At 47.0% G+C, this 21,604-nt stretch overlaps 1 long non-coding RNA gene across 1 annotated transcript in view; it reads right to left on the bottom strand.

Annotated features, from left to right (window-relative positions):
- The window catches only part of LOC144775596 (uncharacterized), a 348,461-nt gene that overhangs the window by 298,461 nt on the left and 28,396 nt on the right, over positions 1–21,604 (bottom strand). The window contains exon 2 of the long non-coding RNA XR_013600556.1: positions 1,467–1,577. This is a non-coding gene — a long non-coding RNA (uncharacterized LOC144775596). The remainder of the gene's footprint in view (positions 1–1,466; positions 1,578–21,604) is intronic.

The following is a 21,604-nucleotide window of genomic DNA, read 5'->3' on the forward strand; positions in this document are numbered from 1 at the left end:
GGCTAAACCAGCGCTTGCCAGAGGATTTTGGTTGTCTGAAACTGTGCTGTATTTGCTGGCATGCCTGCAAAAACGATTGAGAAAGTTAATATAGAGTTAAGAGTAGTTAATATATATTTACCTCGAGGTAGTGGTAGGAAATATAGTAAATATGAAATTTTCGTTGGTCAATGCCATACAAATTTCCTCATAAATATTAGACCAGACATTTTCATTCCCAAGAAAAGACTACTACACTAAAACAATGGTGGCTATTTAGGTGGAGGCAGAACCCAAGGCAGTGTTTCCAATGACAAAGCCTATACCAACTCTATTAGAGAGAAAGTCATCTAGGCATTCTAGATGTCACTGTAAATGGCAACAGAGGGGCTGCCCAATTGAGACCATCCGGGCCGCCAAGATCTTTCAACATCCTTTACTCCATGAAAGGCTGCAATGTAAAACCATGGGGGTCCTTCAATGGAGGCACAAGCAAGTGTTCCTGGTGTGCTTGGAGAACACTCCAAGTACATCAGGGGCACCTCTATTATCCGTCCTGGCATTACAGACCCATTTTAGGGATGCAAATGCAGGACTCATTTATGGTGGCAGCTATTCCAGCTGTAGTCGATTGCCACAGAGACTTTTTCCCAAGATGATAATTATTATGGTGGTGGATGATGCTTTATAAATGTCTACGAAGACCATATTAAACGATAGCAGGCCTTTTACCAGCATCGTGGTGAAGATAGTACCACCGCCTAACTTGCAAGCAGAATACCCAACACAGAAACGTTATATGAGACCTTTAGTATTTTTGCAAGCATAGAATTTCTTACTAGCAAAGATTTCAGGTAATAAATTCACAAACCATACTTCAAATTTGTCCAAAAGGTCTACGTTATTACCATAGCTTGGTTTCTCACTTGACCACATGCTTTCTCCCTCATATACTTTGCACTTACCCTTGAAGACTCTGGCAACCCAGCGAACCTGCACATCTGCTGTTGAAGGAATGTTACCCAGTGTGACATGAGAAGCCCAATGAAGTCCATTGTTGGGTTCTCCAGGTTAGGTGGGAAGATTTCTTTGTATAAAGAAACTTGGTTGTTACTGTCTCGCCTGTCAAATTCATCCAGAAAGGGGTAAGCATAGGTCTATCCTGTCGAAAAGATGAACACGTCGATATTCTCCTGCACTATACAATCCTCAAATACGACAGAGGTTCAGTGAACTCCTTCACAATGGGATTGATCTTGACGGTGCCACAAGCAATGGAGAGAGCAAGCTTATCATTTAAGACGGGCTCTTTTCTAGAGAATCATTTTCAGCCCTTCTTCTTTCATCAGCCCTTGCGGTGAAAGGTCACCTGCATGCGCACGGTAAACCAGTAGTGGTCGGTATCTGGGCAAAGTGGTGGGGGAGGGTTTAAGGGGGGAACTGGGGTCGTACAACAAAATAAATAAATTATGAAAAAAATAACACACCTGCATCCGTGCTCTGATCTGGCTCCGACGCTCCAATCTGGCTCTGTGCACTGCAGGCACAGGCTTCCAAAATCCCCTGTGACCAATCCTGATGCTGCATGAAAGCTAAGGCTGTCAAAGGAAGATGACTCCCACAGTTTGTAAAGCATACAATAAATGAATTTAGGGGTTGGTACCACAATATATGGGTGTATGTCATTATATTACAGTGACAGACAAATTGCAGTCAAAATATAGACCAACAAAACATTGAATCCACTATATGTTATAACACAGCATTGGCATGGTAAACATATCAATAATATTCTTAACTCCATATCCACGCTCCTAGACTTAGCTTGTGATCTAGTGGAAAGGCTGACATAGTGACATATAATATTTTTGTATGTTAATATTTCAAGTGTGATATTCTGGCACTCACAGTCCGAGTTTATGGATGCACAGTGGGAAAAGATCCCTAAAAACCTCTTTTACAGATGCCACCATCATCAATGGTTCTAAGAACAAAAGGGGATAGGTCCATAGACACGTGGTGGGGGCTAGACCCTTTATGAAATATATAACACAAATTGCCCGAACCACAAAATCTCCACAAGCTTATTAAGAGGGAAGAGATAAATTTATTGTGATCACCCTCGACATCCTACTTAGTGTCAATGTTTTTTATCTTTTACAAGTTATGACAAGCTATATGACAGAAAACAACAATACATTAAATATTTACACACCTATATATACTTTGTACATACATGAAAAACAAATTCTTTACACAGTACAAAAAGGAAATCTCTTGCATCAAATATTACAAAAAACTAAGAATACATCACAAACAACATTAGAACAAACATTACAATCAAAAAATGAGAAAAATAGAAAAAAACAATCCTAGGGGAAATTGTAAGCAAATAAATGGCTCTTAAACTAATCAATACTGGACCAGCCTGTCCTAGTATCGTCGAGATTACATTTTATTCCACCCTATGAAAGTGCCGACGCGTTTCGAGATCAGGCACTATGTCGCTGATCTCTCATCAGGGCTGTTTTATTCTTTGTATCTGCAAGATGCAAAGAAATTATTGTACTCATCACTCTCAAAACCAAACTTCTTTTACAGCAATGGGCTGAGAAAGAGAAATGCTACATACCAAACTTGGTTGAAAGTAGAGCAGGGCATTGGGGCGTAAAGGATTTCAAACCAAATATTTCTAAACGTGGCCAGGCAGGACAACCTACAAGAAATTTGAGATTTTTGTGCATTGGTATATCTAACCAGCTCGTGGTTTCATTACTAAAACGTCACCCAATGCTACATAAAGCATACCTTGCTATTGTCGACTGCCGCCAACCGGCGTTCTTATATGTAGTAGACCACCATGAAGGTAGGCTCCTAAAACAATAGTGAAAAATGTTTTAGTGGTGGGGCTGTTGATTACAATGTTCGCATAGTGCATGTATTATTAAAATCCCAGAAAAGGCAGGAGTCATTTCGCCTACCTTAATGAAGTGTTTCTATTCCCTTTTTAATTTTTGGAAATGTGCTCTCAATTTGCCGTCCTGTGTTAGTGAAAAAACAAAAAAACGAGTGTAAGCGCTTATAGTCAAAAGTATGACCATACAAACAGATTCTAAGCCTAAAACCTGTCCTGGCATTTACCTTCTCAAACGTAACAGCACGCCGCTGGTGTGATCAAAGGTTTCTCACAAGAAATGGCTGAGCAAGCACTTCCTGTATTTAAAGCCCACCTCCAAAAAAGATACAGAAAAGGGGGTGGTGATGAACAGAGTGTCTGAATTAAGCAGACCACTCTTACCCAGTCCAAAGATCAGGGCTTGATCCATCACCGTTATTTAGCTCACTGCACCATCCCAGCTCAGAACCTGGCTATATGCAAATTAGTCTGTCCAAAAAAGGCATGATGGGACTTGTAGTGTCCTCAAGCTTGCGCTGCGAGAAAAATATGTTTAGTATGGAAAGCGCATGTAGAATCAGAGCGCGCCTGCTGCGTGGTGTTATTCTCAATTAATAAAAGCAGAAAATCCATTTTTAACTATTTTAGTTACGCGCTAGGTGTGAAGTAAAAAACATCAAAACTTTATTGGCAACTCGTATGTGAACACTAATGTTGAAACGGGCTATCTGATTTAAATTTGATAAAGGCTGGTTTGAATTGCATTTACTCCACAAGTACGGCGAGCACATTGAGGGTCATTATTGTAATAGTATATTGCATGCACCTTAAAAAAAATAAACTTTAGTAATCCAGCATGTGGGGAGTCTGAAGGTGACGCTGCACCCATTATTTAGATTGTATATATCTACCTGCCAGGCAGTGGCCACGCTTGTTTTTTATACACAAGATGTATTAGTGAAAAGAGGACGTAAGGCTACAGATTAAGTCCAGGGATGTCTAACAGATGCCAGTCTGCTATACTATGTGTGTCATTGAATTTGCAATGCCCACTAATCTACATAGGCAAGACCAGTCAACAAGTCAACCAAAGGATCAGCCAGCATCGATCACGTATAAAGAAAAAAGTAATGACCGCTTCGCTGGTTGAGCACTTCTGCGATAAAGGCCATAATGAACATGAATTTAAATGGTCGGTGTTATTCACTGCGAATTCAATGACAAAATGTCACGACATCGAGCGTGCCTTACTGCAGAAAGAGGCTTATCTCATTTTGAAATACAATAGCACTCAAACAGGCCTTAACAGCTTGTCTGAGATAGCCCATATATAACTGGCAGAGACACATAGTATAGCAGACTGGCATCTGTAATACCACCCACTGAGCACTCTGATGAACTGAGCCTGTTAAATAATACATGTGCTGTGAAATGGACTTACGCTGAAGCACAGCTGCATTTCGTCTTCCAAATGTACAACAAAGTGGGCAGATACTTTGGAACAAATGGTAATTGGGTGATATTTAGCCGAAGGCGCTGCAGGAATCTTGAAGGCTTATAAGCATTTCCTAGCAAATGTAAGTCTGTATCCAAACAGGAAACAAAAACACTCCTTGGGCCACATGTACAACCATTTTCTTTTGCAACTCGCAATTTGCAAACTTTAGCGACTCACAATTTTCGAGCTGCAAAAGGAAATGTACTAATGTTCATGAGGCAGATCTCAATTTGTGACCCATTGGGAATCGGCAATAACATAGGGATGGTGGACTTCTGGGGACAGCAGGCATATGTTTGCTTTTTAAAATGTGTTTGAAATGCAGCCCGTTTTCCTTAAAGGAAAACACAATGAAATGTTTCAGTTTTATTTTTTAAGAGTAGGCAGTGGTCCGTGGGAACACTGCCTGCTCTTAAAAAACTTTTTCGCTGCCAATCACAAAGGGGAGGAGGTCACCTGGGGACCCCTTCTCATTTGCGAATGGCTTACCACCTGCTTGAAATTGGTGGTAAACTACAAATGTTTTGCAACCGTATTCATGGTCGCAAATTATTCCTACATACCAGTGCGATTTGCTATTAGGAAGGGACGCCTTGGTACACCCCTTCCTAATAGCAACTCGCAAACCCTATTTTGCGAGTCGGTAATAGGTTACCGACATCCAAAATAGGGTTGGTACATTTGAACATGGATTTTACCTCTCGCAAACGACCGGATGGGACATTTGCGCCCGGTAAGTTGCATCGAAAATATGTTCCCTGGTTTGATAAACAGTGTAAAGAAGCAAAGGCAACCCTTATAACTGCTATGAAATCAAAAGAGTGAGACAAATTAAAACGGCCTGGAAAAATTATAAGAAAACACAATCAGAAGCCAGGATTGACTGTAAAAATGTGCTGGTGCGATACGGCTGAAGCAGTGAGAGTAGGGGATAATAAACTATTTTGGCATATAGTAGCTCATGGAGACCCACCTTTCTAGTACTAAGGTTGACTCCCATATTCAACCTCAGGCTTGGGTCGACCACCTTGAAGCAGGGGCGCCCTTATGCATGTGCAAGCTGTGTACCTGCACAGGGCCACCAAACCCCAGGGGCCACCCAGCCAATATATATCCTTAATATAATAATCCTCTGAGGATGGATACATATTTGCGTGGCGGCCCCAGGCTCTGTTCCACTTTAAAAACACCCTGACACGCCCCCCCTCCTCTTCACTGGCATCCGCGTTCTGCCCCGCCCAGACCCCCTCTTCCGGGGCCCCCTACCTACACTCCCTGCCCAGGGCCGCCATGAACCTAGAGCCGCCCCTGCTTGAAGCCCTTTACTTGGTCTCTGCTAATGGGTATGAGGCTGAGGTTATTAATATAGGAGTTGAAAGAAACAGGAAGCCTCCTAGAGATGACACTCAATGAGTTTTACAATTCAATGAAGGGGATTATCTCTGGGAAGGCCCCGGGTCCTGATCAAATCCCAGTTGAGCTTTACCTCTCAGAACCCTAGTCTGGCCCCCTTATCTTAATGAGCTTCCTAGCTCTATTTTAAAATGGGCCATCTGCCCAAGTCTTGGTGTGATGTTGAGATATGAAACTGAACTCAGACAAGATGGAAGTCCTCATCCTGGGACCATCGCCCTCCGCCAGGGACGACTCCTAGTGGCCCCCCGCCCTGGGCACCGCTCCCAAGCCAACCGACCACGCACGCAACCTGGGCTTCATCCTGGACTCTTCCCTCTCGATGACCAGACAAGTCAACGCCGTCTCCTCATCGTGCTTCAACACCCTACGTATGCTCCGAAAGATCTTCCAATGGATCCCGACCGAAACCAGGAAGACGGTCACCCAGGCACTCGTCACCAGCCGACTGGACTACGGGAACACCCTCTACGCGGGAACCACAGCCAAACTACAGAAAAGACTCCAACGCATACAGAACGCCTCCGCCCGACTCATCCTGGACATCCCCCGACGCAGCCACATCTCCGGCCACCTGAGGGACCTGCACTGGCTCCCCGTCAGCAAAAGGATCACGTTCAGGCTCCTCACCCACGCACACAAATCTCTTCACGACCTGGGCCCCAAGTACCTCAACGACAGCCTGACCTTCTACACGCCCACCCACCAGCTACGTTCCACAAGCCTTGCCCTCGCCGCCGTACCACGCATCCGAAGAGCCTCCGCCGGAGGAAGATCCTTCTCCTACCTGGCGGCCCAGACATGGAACTCCCTCCCCATCCACCTCCAGCTGACACAGGACCATCTCGCCTTCAGGAAACAACTCAAGACCTGGCTGTTCGAGCAATAGCGGCCCCTCCCCAATGCGCCTTGAGACCCTTCCGGGTGAGTAGCGCGCTATACAAATGCTATGATTGATTGATTGATTGAGATCGTACCAATATACAAGAAGGGTAACCGTGAGGACCCTTGTAATTACAGGCCCATTACTCTAATCAATAGCCTTCAAAAACTATTTTGCCGTCAAATACTGGGGAAAACTGTAGAGTGGGGCAATGAAAATAAGATACTTATTGATCTGCGAGCCATGCTTCTTCCCAAAGTTAGTGCTATCGACCAAAGTTCCCCATCATGTGCAATATATTGAAAAACTGTGTTGTTGGTAAGGGCAATTTATAAGTGCCATTTGTAAATCTTCGGTCTGCTTTTGATTTAGTCACCTGCAATAAGCTTTGAGAGGTTCTGGGCACTATGGATCTTCCCCAGAATATACTACTGATTTTAATAAGACTACATAAGACCAACTATGTTTGGGTGAGATGGGGCAAAGGGGGGAAAGTGACTAATCGAATTAGGATTTACAAGGGAGTTCAAAAGGGATGTGTCCTTGCACCAACGCTATTCTCTTTATATATAAATGGTGTAATAGATTATCTTTACTTCCTCACCAATGATTAACCGAAAATAGGAGTGTGATTGTGGGTTTAGGGCGGACCGGAATAACAGGTGAGGAGGCCGGATATAGTGGGCTTTGATTTGCCTTTGTTTATTGTTTTACAGAGGTGGATGCCAGATGGCGGAAAAAACCAAAGGGTGGTGGAGGAAGGGAAGGGTCCTTGGGCTTGACTCGTCTGGACGTCGGAAGGATGACCTCTCGTTCTGGGTTTTGCGGGACTGGTCGTCTCGATGAGGGATCCTGGTCGTGGACTGGTCCAGACGTCGTCCTCGGAGGTGTTTGAAATGAGAGAAAAGAAGAGGGCTGTTAGTCCATGAAAGCTGGACTGATCGGGGCTTTCTACCAACACCAGGGGGTGCAGAAGGTTAAAGCGATCGTTCGGGAGGTATGGGGGGAGTAAGAGTGGAGAGATGGAGAGCGGGAAGGGAGAAGGGTATAGGGGTGAAGGGTAGGTGAGGGGATCTTTATACAGTGACCGTGTGAAGAAATATTGATATACAATATCTATATACAGTGTGGAGTGCGGGTCAAAGGGGGGTGTCTACCTTTTTACAACTATACACACACGTCTGTGAATGGACAAGGAGACAGAGTACTCACATGCCCCGCCGCAACTCTTCCCGAGTTGCGGCCGCTCTCCAGCCACCTCCTGGGGACTCCACCAGTCCTCGGTCCAGACGTCGTCTTCTTCTCCCCTGATCTTCCTCTCGAGTTCTCCGTCCTTCTCCTCTCCTCCGGTCACCTTCTCGGGTTCTCCGCACGCTGTCTCCTGCCACGAGTCCGCCGCATCGAACACCCTTCTGTCTCGGAGGTCGGCTTTTCCGGATTCCGGCTTCAGGTTGAGGGAGGGACTTCCGGGGTCATGGGAGGGTGCTTCCGGTCTCCCGGCTGTTCCCATTGGTTCCTGAAATGGAGGATAGAGGGGTGGAGCCCGGGTTGCCATCGATGCTGCTGGGTTGGGTTCTGAGGCCGGGGATCTTATGTCATGATGCTGCATCAGCGAGGTAGGGGACGGGGCCGCTTCACATCCCCTTCCCCTAGTTGTCTTTCTTGTACGGGATGGAGGGGGTGGGCACCGGGAGAGGTAATCTGCGTTTCCCTGATCCACCCCTTTTCGGTGTAATGTCTTAAATCTATAGGGTTGTAGGGACAAAAACCACCGGAGGACGCTGTCGTTGTGTCCCTTGTTTCGGGCCATCCATTCCAACGGGGCATGGTCCGTGTATAGAATAAACTCTCAACCTTCCAGGTAATAGCGGAGGCTTTCCACCGCCCATTTGATGGCAAGAGCCTCCTTTTCTACAACCGCGTAGTTCATCTCTCTGGGAAATAGCTTCCTGCTTAGGTAGAGGATAGGTCTTTCGTCCTTCTGGGACAGGACTGCCCCCAAACCCTGATCTGACGCGTCTGTCTGAAGAATAAATGGTTGCCAGTAGTCGGGGCTAATGAGTACCGGTTCAGACACCAAGGACTGTTTGAGCTTGTTGAAGGCTTGTAGCAACACGGGAGTTGGATGTTTTAGTGCCTCTTCTGTTTTTGTGGTTTTCTTTAGGAGATCGGTCAGGGGAACAGCGATTTGGGAGAAATTGGGGATGAATCTCTGATAATACCCCAAAAGGCCTAAAAAGGCACGGAGTTCTTTTCGGGTCTGGGGAAAGGTGATGGACTGAATGGCATTGATTTTATGGTTTTGGGGTCGAATAACGCCCTCGCCTAGAAGGTAGCCTAAGAATTTCATCGTTTGTGCGGCTAGGGTAGTCTTGGAGGGATTAATGGTGAATCCAAAAGAACCCAGGGAAGTGATGACCTCTTGTAGGTGACGTAAGTGTTGTTCCCAATCATCACTGTGGATGACGATGTCATCTAAATAGGCCCCAGCATACCCATAGTGTGGTTGCAGGACTTGGTTCATAGCTCTTTGGAAAGTGGCGGGGGACCATGAAGGCCGAAGGGCAGAACTGTAAACTGAAACAATCCATTGGGCGTAGAAAACCCTGTTTTCTTTTTGTCCTCTTTCCTTAATGGGATCTGCCAATAGCCCTTACATAGGTCGAGGGTACTGATATATCTGGCCTTCCCTATGCGTTCAACCATCTCATCTACACGTGGTAAAGGGTAGGTGTCGAAGCTTGAGATCTTATTTACCTCGCGGAAATCGATACAAAACCTTATCGATCCGTCCGGTTTAGGAACTAACACAATGGGTGAGTTCCAGCTGCTAATGGACGGCTCTATAATGCCCATACGCAGCATCTGGTGTGTTTCTTCCTTGATAGTGGCTCTGCGTGCCTCCGGGACCCGATAGGGTCATTGTCGTACTATGGTACCTGGTTCGGTTTGGATGGCATGCTCTATGACCATGGTATGGCCGGGGTTGGATGAGAAGACCTTTTGCAGGGGCATCAGGGTGTTCCGTAGGTCTTGTTTCTGGTTCTCAGCTAGGTCAGGATCTATACAGACCTCATAAGAGAGGGTGGTTTGGGGTTTGAACTGGATAGAACGGGTCGGGGTCCTTCCTATTTTTTAAAGAGATTCACATGGTATATCTGTTTTGCTCCCCGAAAAGGGTCCATTTCCACTTCATAAGTGACTGGTGTTACCTGTCGTAGGACTGTAAACGGACCCTGCCACTGACCCAGTAATTTGTGGTCGGAGGATGGCATTAGAAGGAGTACCAGATCTCCAGGGACAAAGGACCGGGGCTTCGTGCCTTTGTCATATTGTTGTTTCTGGCTGGTCTGTGCGGCCACCATGTTTTGTCTCACGATTTCCCGTATCTGTCCTAAATTGGTTCTGAGGTTGTCTACGTACTCGGGGATGGGTCTGGTTCGGTCTGGCTCAGCCTCCCAGGCTTCGCGGGCCATGTCTAGAAGGGTTCAGGGGGGTCGCCCATATAGAAGCTCATAGGGAGAATAGCCAGTGCTGCTCTGTACCTTGCACCGGATCGCAAATAGGGCCAGGGGTAACATCTCCTCCCACCTCTTGCTCTCTAGTACTAATAGTTTCTTTAGGGTAACTTTCAGGGTGGCATTGTAGCGCTCTACTAACCCATCTGTCTGGGGGTGGTAAGCAGAGGTCCTGATTTGTTTGATGCCTAGTTGTGAACATACCTGTCGCATAAGGACGGAGACAAAAGGGGTCCCTTGATCCGTTAGGATCTCCCTAGGGAACCCTACCCGGGAAAAGATTGAGATCAGTGCTTTGGCGATGTTCTGTGTGGTGGGTTGTCGCAGGGGAATGGCTTCGGGAAAACGGGTGGCATAGTCAACTAGGACTAAAGCGTATCTGCACCCGATTCTGGAAGTTAACAGGGGGCCTATGATGTCCATCCCTACTCTGCTGAAGGGTATATCAATGAGGGGCAGTGGTTGAAGAGGGACTCTAGGGGGCCGATGTCTGCTATTCTTCTGGCAGATAGGGCATTCACGGCAGTATCTCTTAATTTGCTGATAGACACCCGGCCAATAGAACTTTTCTAGGATGGCCTGCCCGGTTTTCTCGTCGCTGAAGTGACCCCCCAATAAGTGGCTGTGGGCAAGAAACAACACCTTGTCACGGAAGGGTCCTGGGACTATCAGTTGTGGGGAGTGTTGGGGCCCGCCCCTTCTATACAAAAGGCCATTCTTTTTATAGAAATAAGGACCTACTTGCAGAGGCTCTTCATTGTCTAGAGCGTGACCCCAAGCGTCCTGTAGGACGGGATCTTCTTGTTGTGTGGCGCGGAATTCTCTGTCCGTCTCCCATGGGTGTTCGTCCAATCAAACGGGATAGGCAGTAGCATGGTTCCTTTTCTCCTTTTTCTTTTGGCTCTTTGTTTTGTGGGGTTTGACCGGCGTTGCCAAAGAGGGAGGGGCTTGAGGAAAGGGGGCTTCCGATCACCATTTTTCTAGGGTGTCTGTTGTTTCATGGAGAAGGTGGGGGAGCCCTGAATAGTCACTGCCCAGAATTACTTGTTCTGGTAGGTTGGGCACAAGACCTACGGTAAGCAGGGTTCCTTGATCGGTAGGATGCTGGACCCGCATCCTGGCGGTAGGATAGCTTTTGGTGTCGCCATGCACGCATTGTATGGCTACGTTACTGGTTACTTGCCCCACCGGTGTTGGCAGCTCCTGGGGTCGGAGGACACTCTGTCTGCACCCCGTATCGGCAAGGGCTAGTACCGGGTGTCCGTCAATCCTCACTGGACAGTGGAACCGAGGAGGAGTCGCTTCTGACGTGACATAGACAAAGTTTCTGGCCAGTCCCACCTCCATTGGCTCTTCCTTCTGGGGGAAGACTCTGGCAATGTGACCATAGCCTCCGCAGTGGTAGCACTGAGGTCCCGGAGGGGGTGGTCTGGGCATGACTGGGTAGGGAAGAAGAGGAACGGGTTCAGGCTTACGGGGGAGAGGAGGTCTTTGGGTCCGAATGTGGCCAGAGTTTTGAGATCAGGGAAGGTGGTCTTCCTTCCCCTTTTGGTACTCTTGAGCACGACTGTAGGCGCTGGCGATCTCCACAGCGCTCTCTAACGTGAGTCGGGCGTGTTAACGGACCCACTTTTGCATGGAGGGGTGCAGGATGCCAAGAATTGTTCTAGATAGATTTTTGACAGAATGTCCTCTTTGGAGGAAGAGGCAGGTTTTAACCAGCGATTGGTTAGATCTTTGATGCGAAAGGACAGAGCCCGAGGCGTCTCCTGTGGTCCTTCTCTGGCTTGTCGGAGCCTTACCCTGTAGGTCTCCTCGTCGATACCCAGACGTTCCAGGATGCAGGTTTTGATGTCTATGTACGGTGTCTGCCCTGGATATTGGCCTGTTGATAGGCCGACTGTAGTTCGCCAGTCAGCAGAGGTCCCAGATAATGGCCCCAGCGTTCAGGGGGCCAGGAAGCTGCTTGTGCCAGTCGCTCAAAGTTTGTAAAGAAGAAGTCCGGGTCCTCTCCCGGGACGTACTTCTGTAGGACAACTGAAGGAAGGGAAGTGGTCGGCAGTTGCTGCCCTAAAACGTCGGTGAGTTTCCCCATTTCCTGGTCTTGGGCGGTGCCCTGGCCTTTAAGGACGTCATGCAACTGTCCCCGGTCGTTCTCAGCCGTCCTGAGGAACTGCTCCATTAATTTTCCCAGCTGCTCCTGGGTCTGCACCAGTTTCTTTACTGCGGCCTCCATGCTTCCAGCAGATCCCACTTCTGACACCAACTGTGATCGTGGGTTTAGGGCGGACCGGAATAACAGGCGAGGAGACCGGATATAGTGGGCTATGATTTGCCTTTGTTTATTGTTTTACAGAGGTGGATGCCAGATGGTGGAAGAAACCAAAGGGTGGTGGAGGAAGGGAAGGGTCCTTGGGCTTGACTCGTCTGGACGTCGAAAGGATGACCTCTCGTTCTGGGTTTTGCGGGACTGGTCGTCTCGATGAGGGATCCTGGTCGTGGACTGGTCCAGACGTCGTCCTCGGAGGTGTTTGAAATGAGAGAAAAGAAGAGGGCTGTTAGTCCATGAAAGCTGGACTGATCGGGGCTTTCTACCAACACCAGAGGGTGCAGAAGGTTAAAGCGATCGTGCCGGAGGTATGGGGGGGAGTAAGAGTGGAGAGATGGAGAGCGGGAAGGGAGAAGGGTATAGGGGTGAAGGGTAGGTGAGGGGATCTTTATACAGTGACCGTGTGAAGAAATATTGCTATACAATATCTATATACAGTGTGGAGTGCGGGCCAAAGGGGGGTGTCTACCTTTATACAACTATACACACACGTCTGTGAATGGACAAGGAGACAGGGTACTCACATGCCCCGCCGCAACTCTTCTGCGAGTTGCGGCCGCTCTCCAGCCACCTCCTGGGGACTCCACCAGTCCTCGGTCCAGACGTCGTCTTCTTCTCCTCCGATCTTCCTCTCGAGTTCTCCGTCCTTCTCGTCTCCTCCGGTTGCCTTCTCGGGTTCTCCGCATGCTGTCTCCTGCCACGAGTCCGCTGCATCGAATACCCTTCTGTCTCGGAGGTCGGCTTTTCCGAATTCCTGCTCCAGGTTGAGGGAGGGACTACCGGGGTCATGGGAGGGTGCTTCCGGTCTCCGGGTTGTTCCCATTGGTTCCTGAAATGGAGGATAGAGGGGTGGAGCCCGGGTTGCCATAGACGCTGCCGGGTCGGGTTCTGAGGCCGGGGATCTTATGTGATGATGCTGCATCAGTGAGGTAGGGGACGGGGCCGCGTCACAAGGAGGCAAAAAGATACCAGAACTATTGTTTGCATGTGAAAAGCTTTTAATTTCAAAAACTCCCTCTGCGCTCGAGGCATTTGTAGATCACTTCTTGATTTTTGTGGCGTATTGTGGGCTGGAGTTAAACACTTCAAAGACTAATTTCGTGTCCTTTAATCCCTACAAAACCAGGAAGGCATACTTTCACACACACAGGGAAATGATTGAAAATGTTACAGATTTTGACTATCTAGGAGTGAAATTAAAGAGTAAATTATCTTGCGAGCAGCAGTTTAGTAAAATCATATATAGATTGCAGCATGAATCCTCAGCCATTCTGAAATTATTTAAGAGTACAGCTACAAGAATGGTTTCACCTGCTATCAAAATATACAACGTTGAGATAAAGGGAATAGCACTGTATGGTTCAAAGCTATAGGGTCATGTTAACGATACTAGATTAGCAGTAGCTTTTTACGTTCACTTACAAACCCCCACAGATTACCCCCCATGTTCCATTATTAGAGAACCTAGACATGTACCCTATCACATACACAGTCAAACAGAGACCATTACTGTACTGGCGCAGTTTGTGGCACACTGAGGAGCTAGGCCCCTATGGGAAACATCGTTTACAACGCACGTGTTACAACGTTCTCTGGTTTTTCTTTGGTTTAACACCAGTTGGGCCAGTTTTGCATAATTCGTTCCTGTTTCAGCAGCATGCTCCCTGGCCACATCATGGCGGCCTCTGAACCTGTCCGGGTCAGCCATTTTAAAAAATAGGGCCACTTTGTTGTGCTTCTGGGAGCCTGTTAATGGCGCTGCTTGACCCTCCCCATGGAAAGTGAAAGCAGACTATGCACTCATGAAATTAGATAGAGGACTGATCTATTTCTCCATCCTCCCATATCCACCCTCATTGAAAGCGAAAGAGGACTGCTCTAAATGTACCTTGATATATGTGAAGTCCGGTATTTATGATGCACTAGTCAAGCATTACTCATAGGACAGAACTTTTGTGGACCCCGACCCACTACTCTGCACTATTCTCAACTGACTTCTGGGATGGGAGTTCTCACACCCTCCTCAACATGGCCGGATCTGGCCTGACCCCCTCTAGCGACAATGCTTACACCATTATCTATCCTTCCAATCTCTCTAAAACCGCCACAAAATCCTTTAAACACTCCATCCTGAAAAGGCACCCTGAGACCCTGGTCTCCGACCATCGATCCAGCGCGGACAAGGGTTTAATCATCAATTACCTTATCTTCTACTCTAGGAGATCGTCCATCTGGCGCAACGCATTCTCGATCCTCCTCAACGTTTTTAATTCTAGGAACATTTCTCACGGCATCAAGCTCACGATCACACCTTCCGCTAACGTGCGTGCCGACCTCACCATTACCTTTTACAAAAGGGGCATCATCCTGATCCAAGCCCCACCCAAAAGCCTTAACAAATTTGCGGACCTCTTCCCTCTCCTTAAAAAACATGTGAACGACCCTCTTTCATCCACGCTCCCCCTGTACCTTCCCCTGCCAAAACCGCCAAGAGAACTTGACCTCCCACCAGCCTCTCAAAACAGTGCTCCCATCACTGGCTGTCAGAGCCCCCCAACTATTCATCCAGAGTCTACCAATTGTGACGAGCCCTCACTCACGACCTCCATCCTATATTCTTATCCCTTTCCCACGAATCCTGATACCCCCCTTAGCCCAACGCTCTAGACGTCCTAGCCCAACTACCAGGCCTCCAACGCAAGCCATCAGTAGCCTCCCTAAACCCGCTACCTCAAGTCCTCCCTACCATCCTCCCAACCCACATTCCCATCCCTCCCCTTCGGATCCTAACACCCCCTCCTTAACCCAACCCGCTAGAAGCCCTAGCCCGTCTACCAGTTCACCATCACATGCCACCAGTACCCTCCCTAAACCCGCCAACTCTAAGCCTCCCTACCGTGGGGATCCGGGAACTCATGTTTCTAATCGTCTTAACCACTCCACTAGGCCTTCTGCTCTCACCACTAGTTCCGTCTCCACATCGTTGGCCCCCTGCCCGCAAGAGCACCCCTCTCCTAGGGATTTGGATACTCTCCACCGCAAAGCTACGGAATTAACCTGGAGCTTTCACAAGTCCTTCACTGACCTGAAAAACCTCCTGCACCTCACCGAGCTCACTCTCTCAAATATCCGGCTCTTACAGTACCCTTCCCCCCTTTTCCCACTCCGAGCCCCCTCTTCACCCGCTCCCGCTATCCCTGCGACATCAACGCCCTCAAAGGCAGCCCTACTACCTCACAGAGGTTGAAGTACAGACTCTCCTCCTAACCTACATTCCTACCCCTGCTCTGACCAGCTCTCTGGAACTCTTGGAGGACGAAATAGCAGACCTCCTCGCTTGCTATGAATCCTCATGCTCCTCTGTCACGAGGACTGAACAGTTGCAATTAATCTATTTAGACCACCCACTCTCCGCTACAGGGGGATAGTCAACAGTAACCTCGCTCTAGTCCCAACCTCCGCCCCTAGTCACGACACGCATACCGCCCCCTCTTTATCTGGTCTCCTCATCAACTGCCGCTCTGCGGTAAAGCACGCCGCTTATGTAGCCAATCTCATCCTCAATCTAAACACGGACGTAGCAATCCTGATGGAATCCTGGCTTGCCGAATCCTCTTCGCCCTGCCTAGACCTTCTAGTCCCGCCCAACTATCACATTGTAAGGCTGGACAGGCAATCACAAAAAAAGGGGGTGGCATAGCCTGCATCTACCGCTCCAACCTCCTTATCACTGAACTTCTAGCCGAACCTACGGACTCCGACGAATATCTTGCCCTCTCCGTCTGCAATGGCACCTCCCTTCAGTGCAGACTGCACATCTTTTACCACCCTCCAGGCAAGAATGATACCTTCACAGACTACCTCATGGAAATCATCACAGCCAAAGCCTCCCATAACACAAATTACATTTTTCTTGGTGTCTTCAACTTGCACTGGGACGACCCCAAGGACTCACAGGTCAACGCCATCAGAGACTTCTTGGCCGACCAATCCCTTACCCAAGCCTGCTCCCTCCTTACTCACTCGAAAGGTGCCATTCTGGACTGGATCATTTCTAAGGAATCTGCTGTCAATCTTACCTCCATAGATCCTTGCGACTGGTCCGATCACCACGTTATCACCTTCCGTCTGCCTGGCACTCATAAGACATGGACTCCGCAACCGGTGATCCCCAAAAGATGGATCCATGACACCAAGAATCTTGACCACGAGAAACTGGCTGCCCGCTGTGCATCCGACCTCCCCCCTCCCCCCATATCACCACGGTCGACAACCTCACTAAACACTATTCCACAACGATCTCCAATATAATTGATGACCTTGCTCCGCTAAAACTGAAAAGAACACAGATCAAGGACAGGAACCCGTGGTTCAACGGATCCCTTAACAATGAGAGGAGATCCCTCCGGCAAACAGAACAGAACTGGAAAAAGCACCCTTCCGCAGACTATCTTAAACTTCTCCGGCAAGCCAGAAACGTCTATAACAAAAACGTCATCAACTCAAAAAAAGAATTCTTCAGAACTGAACTGGATAACGCTAAGAATAGACCTCGCAAACTATTCTAGTTGGTCAAACACCAATCCAACAAACCAGCTAAATCTTCCAAAGAAACCCCTATATCTCCAATCACATGCGAGCAATTTTCCTCCTTCTTCTGTGATAAAATCTCTGCCCTAGGAAAGGAACTCATGTCTGCTACCCATTCCCAAACCCCTCCGGCTCTTCCTCCACACTCTGCGCTGCCCTCCCAGACCTCCCTCAAAAACCAAGCGTTATGGTCCAACTTCAAAGCCTATGACGAACAATCGGTGGCAAAAACCACTTCAACGACCCTCTCCCGTCAAACTGCCTTGCCGCTGCCTCTCAGGCTATCATTCCCTCTTGGATGACAATAATCAACTCCTCCCTCCTACAAGGATCGATTCCTGACTCCCTCAAAGCCGGCCAAGTTGTCCCCATCTTAAAAAAACCTACACTTGATCCGGTTTCTCCCGACAACTACAGACCTATCTCAAACATCCCTCTCCTAGCCAAAGTGCTGGAAAAATGTGTACAACAACAGCTGAGCCAACACATTACCAACTTCCACCTTCTAGACAACTTGCAATCCGGCTTCAGACGGGTCACAGCACGGAAACCACTCTCCTCCACATTGTGGATGATGCCCTTCAAGCCCTTGACCAAGGCAAAACCTGCCTCTGATCCTCCTTGACCTATCCTCGGCTTTTGACTCGGTCAACCACGAAATTCTCCTGAATCGCCTCAAACTTAGGATGGGCCTGGATGGCACTGTTCTGGCATGGTATAGGTCCTTCCTCCAGAACCGCTCTCAGAGAGTCCTGACCAACGGCAGCCTATCCGCTTCCTCTCCGATCACAGTGGGAGTCCCTCAAGGCTCAACCCTGTCCCCTACCCTCTTCAATCTCTACCTCGAACCGCTCGCCGAGGTACTGCGTACTGCCAACATCTCCTACCACATGTATGCAGATGACACACAGCTCTACATCAAAATCTCTTCCCCAGAGGACATCTGCTCACTGAATGAGGCCCTAAAGCTGATGGTCCACTGGCTCACATCAAACCAGCTTAAACTCAATGCCAAAAAAACTGAGTTCCTCTTAATCTCACCACCTAACATCAATACAGACATTCAAGTTTGGACCAAGGCTATCACAGCGCTCAACTGTTCTCCTACCATTGTGGACTGCGCTAAATCCCTAGGAATTACCTTAAACGGCAACCTGAACATGTGGGGCCATATCAACGAGATGGCCAAAACAGCCAGATTTCATTTGAACTATCTAAGACACCTGAAAACTTTCCTCGACCCCCCAGATCTAAAATTGGCAATTCAGGCTCTAGTCATCTTCAGGCTAGAATATGGTTGCTCCACCCTTGCTGGCCTACCTAAGACCTCTCTGGCACCCTTGAAAGCCTGCCTCAACGCCGCTGCAAGACTGTTAACTGGCACTAAGAAGTTCGACCATATTTCACCCCACCTTAAAGCTCTGAATTGGCTTCCGCTTGGGGCCAGAATCCAATTTAAACTGGCCTGCATCACCCACAAGGCTCTCTACTCCATGTCCCCTGCCTTTCTCACTCAAAAACGTTTTCTATCTGGCAGAGCCAGAAACTCCCGGTCCACCAGAGACCTTTTGCTCCAACCTGCACGCTTCAAGAAAAAAAGAACGTACAATCTGGCTTTCTCCGGAGCCGCACCAAGAATATGGAACTCGCTCCCACCCGCCATCAGGAAAATACCGTCTCTAGCCCACTTAAAAAAGGAGACCAAAACTTTCCTACTGAGAAAATTCCTCTCCTAATGCTCATCCTCCAGGCTATTGAGAATGCTTTCTAGCTTATTGTATCTTTCTGTTCCTATCCGAACAGGCAGTCCGATATTTTTATTGTTTGTCTTGCCATGTACTGTCACCTACTATGTGCTCCCTATCCTTTCCACTCACCCGTCCCTTTTTTTTTCCTGTTACTACTGTAAAGCCTTCTGATACCCTCACGGGATGTGGTTTGCGTTCTATAAAACACTAAATAAATAAATTAAATAAATAAATAAATTACAACAAATGTTTTACAACATGAAATCCATTACAACGCTTGTAATTACATCGTATAATCCATTACAACGCATTTCCCAAAGTAACGCCCCGGTGGAGTTAGAATAGTAATTGCGTTGTAACGGAGTATGGGTTGTAACAACATGCGTTGTAATGGCATGCATTGTAATGGATTTTGCGATGTAAAAAATATGTTGTAATGACACACGTTGTAAGACGTGCATTGTAAAGTGTCATATTCGGCCCCTATATCTATCCAGTATCAAATAATTCCTTGACTCGGATATTTCAAGGACATGCTATACAAGTTAGTTTTAGCTGACCTTTGGAATTCTTCCAACAAATCTGTTATAAAGAAAAATGTAGATTTTCCACAGCCTTGGTGGGCTGAAAATCTGGATTTTATTAGGGACACGGAGGCAAATATTATGCAATAAATCCTTTATTGCCACCACTCAGCAGCAAGAAAAAACACAACATGTTCTTAGAATACAGAATATAGAACTTCTGAGAACATTCCAAACTCAATAAAACTCCTCTCTTGTATGTACTCTTCCTTCTTATGTTGCCTGCGAAAAGAGAATATAGTAACAAACAAAGTCTGATAAACTTGAAATAGAACACGAAGTCTTCATTCTTCTTTCCAACGACGATATGAAAACAACAAATCTCATAAAGTCCATTTAATACGTATTCTGACCTGCACAAAAAAATAACAGAAAATAATCAAAAGGGACTCGGGCTAAGGGTGGGATAATATTTGCCTCCGTGTCCCTAATAAAATCCAGATTTTCAGCCCACCAAGGCTGTGGAAAATCTACATTTTATGGCACGACACGGAGGCCAACATTATGCAAGTTCAAAGCATATCAACAATACATTGTGCAGCACTCTCAATCGGTTTAAAATAAAATTTCCTAAAAACAGAATCTGATGACCAATCTGCACTCCTCAGAATATCCTGCAAACTTCCACCTAAAATCCTTGCTTTAGAAGCAGCTGCCCCTCTAACAGAATGTGCTTTAAACTTACCTGTATCAACACCTGCTTTTTCCATAAGTAATTTAACCCACCTTGCCAAAGTCGATGCCGAAACTGCCTTAAAGGGATATCTGAATGAAACCAGTAATTGTTCCACCCCAACAGGTCTAAGAGACCTAGTTCTGCTTTCATACTCTTTAACGCAACGAACCACACAAAGCTTTTCTTTCTCCACCAGATAAGGATAAAAAACTGAATTAGAATTAGTCTTTGTTCTCTGCTTTATATAAAAACATATACCCTCAGGAGTATAACATCTGCTCGAAACCTCCAAAGCACGAACATCTGAAACCCTTCTAAAAGAAAGAAGGCATAACAACATGGTAAGCTTAAGAGTCAAATCTCTCAGATTTAAAAACGTATTGTCCCCCCATGACTCGAATAAATGTAAAACAACAGATACATCCCATAAAGAGGAGTATCTAGGTCCAGGAGGAACTGCCAATCTAATACTTCTTAACAACCTTTTAACTATTACATCCTGACCAATAGAAATCCCATTAACCAATTCATGTCTAGCTGAAATAGCAGACCTATGTAAATTCACTGACCTATAAGCTAAACCACCTTGAAATAAACCTGTTAAATAATTCAAGATATTAACTACATCTGCTGAAACGGGATCCAAACTCCTTTCCACACACCAACCATTCCATCTATTCCATGCTGACCTATAAACCTTCCTTGTACCTGGAGCCCATGATTCCTCAATGAGTTTCTTAGCCTCTGATGAAAGTCCTGGCTTACTCCAAACTCTCCTGAAAGCCTCCAAGCCAGTAGAACCAGACGCCCTGACGTCACTAAATCGTGAAACTCCCCTAAAGGACCTCGTAAAATCCCTTTGAATACAGGGAGAAGAATTGGTAAATCCACACTCATGTCTAATAACATAGGGTACCACGCGTGAGAGGTCCAAAATGGGGTTATCAGAACCACTGTCTCCTTCCACTTCCTGACCATTCCTGTCACTCTGCTTATCATTGAAAAGGGGGGAAAAGCATATGGCCTTAGACCTCTCCAATCCTGCAGAAATGCATCCACACCCATCGCATCCGGATCTGGATGCCAACTGAAAAATCTGGTTACCTGTCTGTTTACCCTGTTCGCAAAGAGATCCACTTGAAACGGTCCCCAAAACTGGTTCAACTTCATAAAAACCAGTCTGTCCAACATCCAATCGCTTGAATCGTAAAAGTTCCTGGAATACCAATCTGCCACAGAATTCGAGTTCCCTGGAATATGTTCTGCTTGAACAAAAATATTCCTTTCCAAACAATACTCCCAAAAGATCTTTGCTATATCTGCTAAACCTTTTGAACGAGGACCTCCCATCCTGTTCACATATCGTACCGCAGAAACATTGTCCATCCTCAAGATCACTGAACAATTCGAAGTCTGATCTCCAAAGCATCTTAAAGCGAAAGATCCTGCCAACAATTCTAAACAATTTATATGTAAATCTCTTTCCTGAT

Source organism: Lissotriton helveticus, chromosome 1_1 (assembly GCF_964261635.1).
Source record: "Lissotriton helveticus chromosome 1_1, aLisHel1.1, whole genome shotgun sequence".
Taxonomy (NCBI): domain Eukaryota; kingdom Metazoa; phylum Chordata; class Amphibia; order Caudata; family Salamandridae; genus Lissotriton; species Lissotriton helveticus.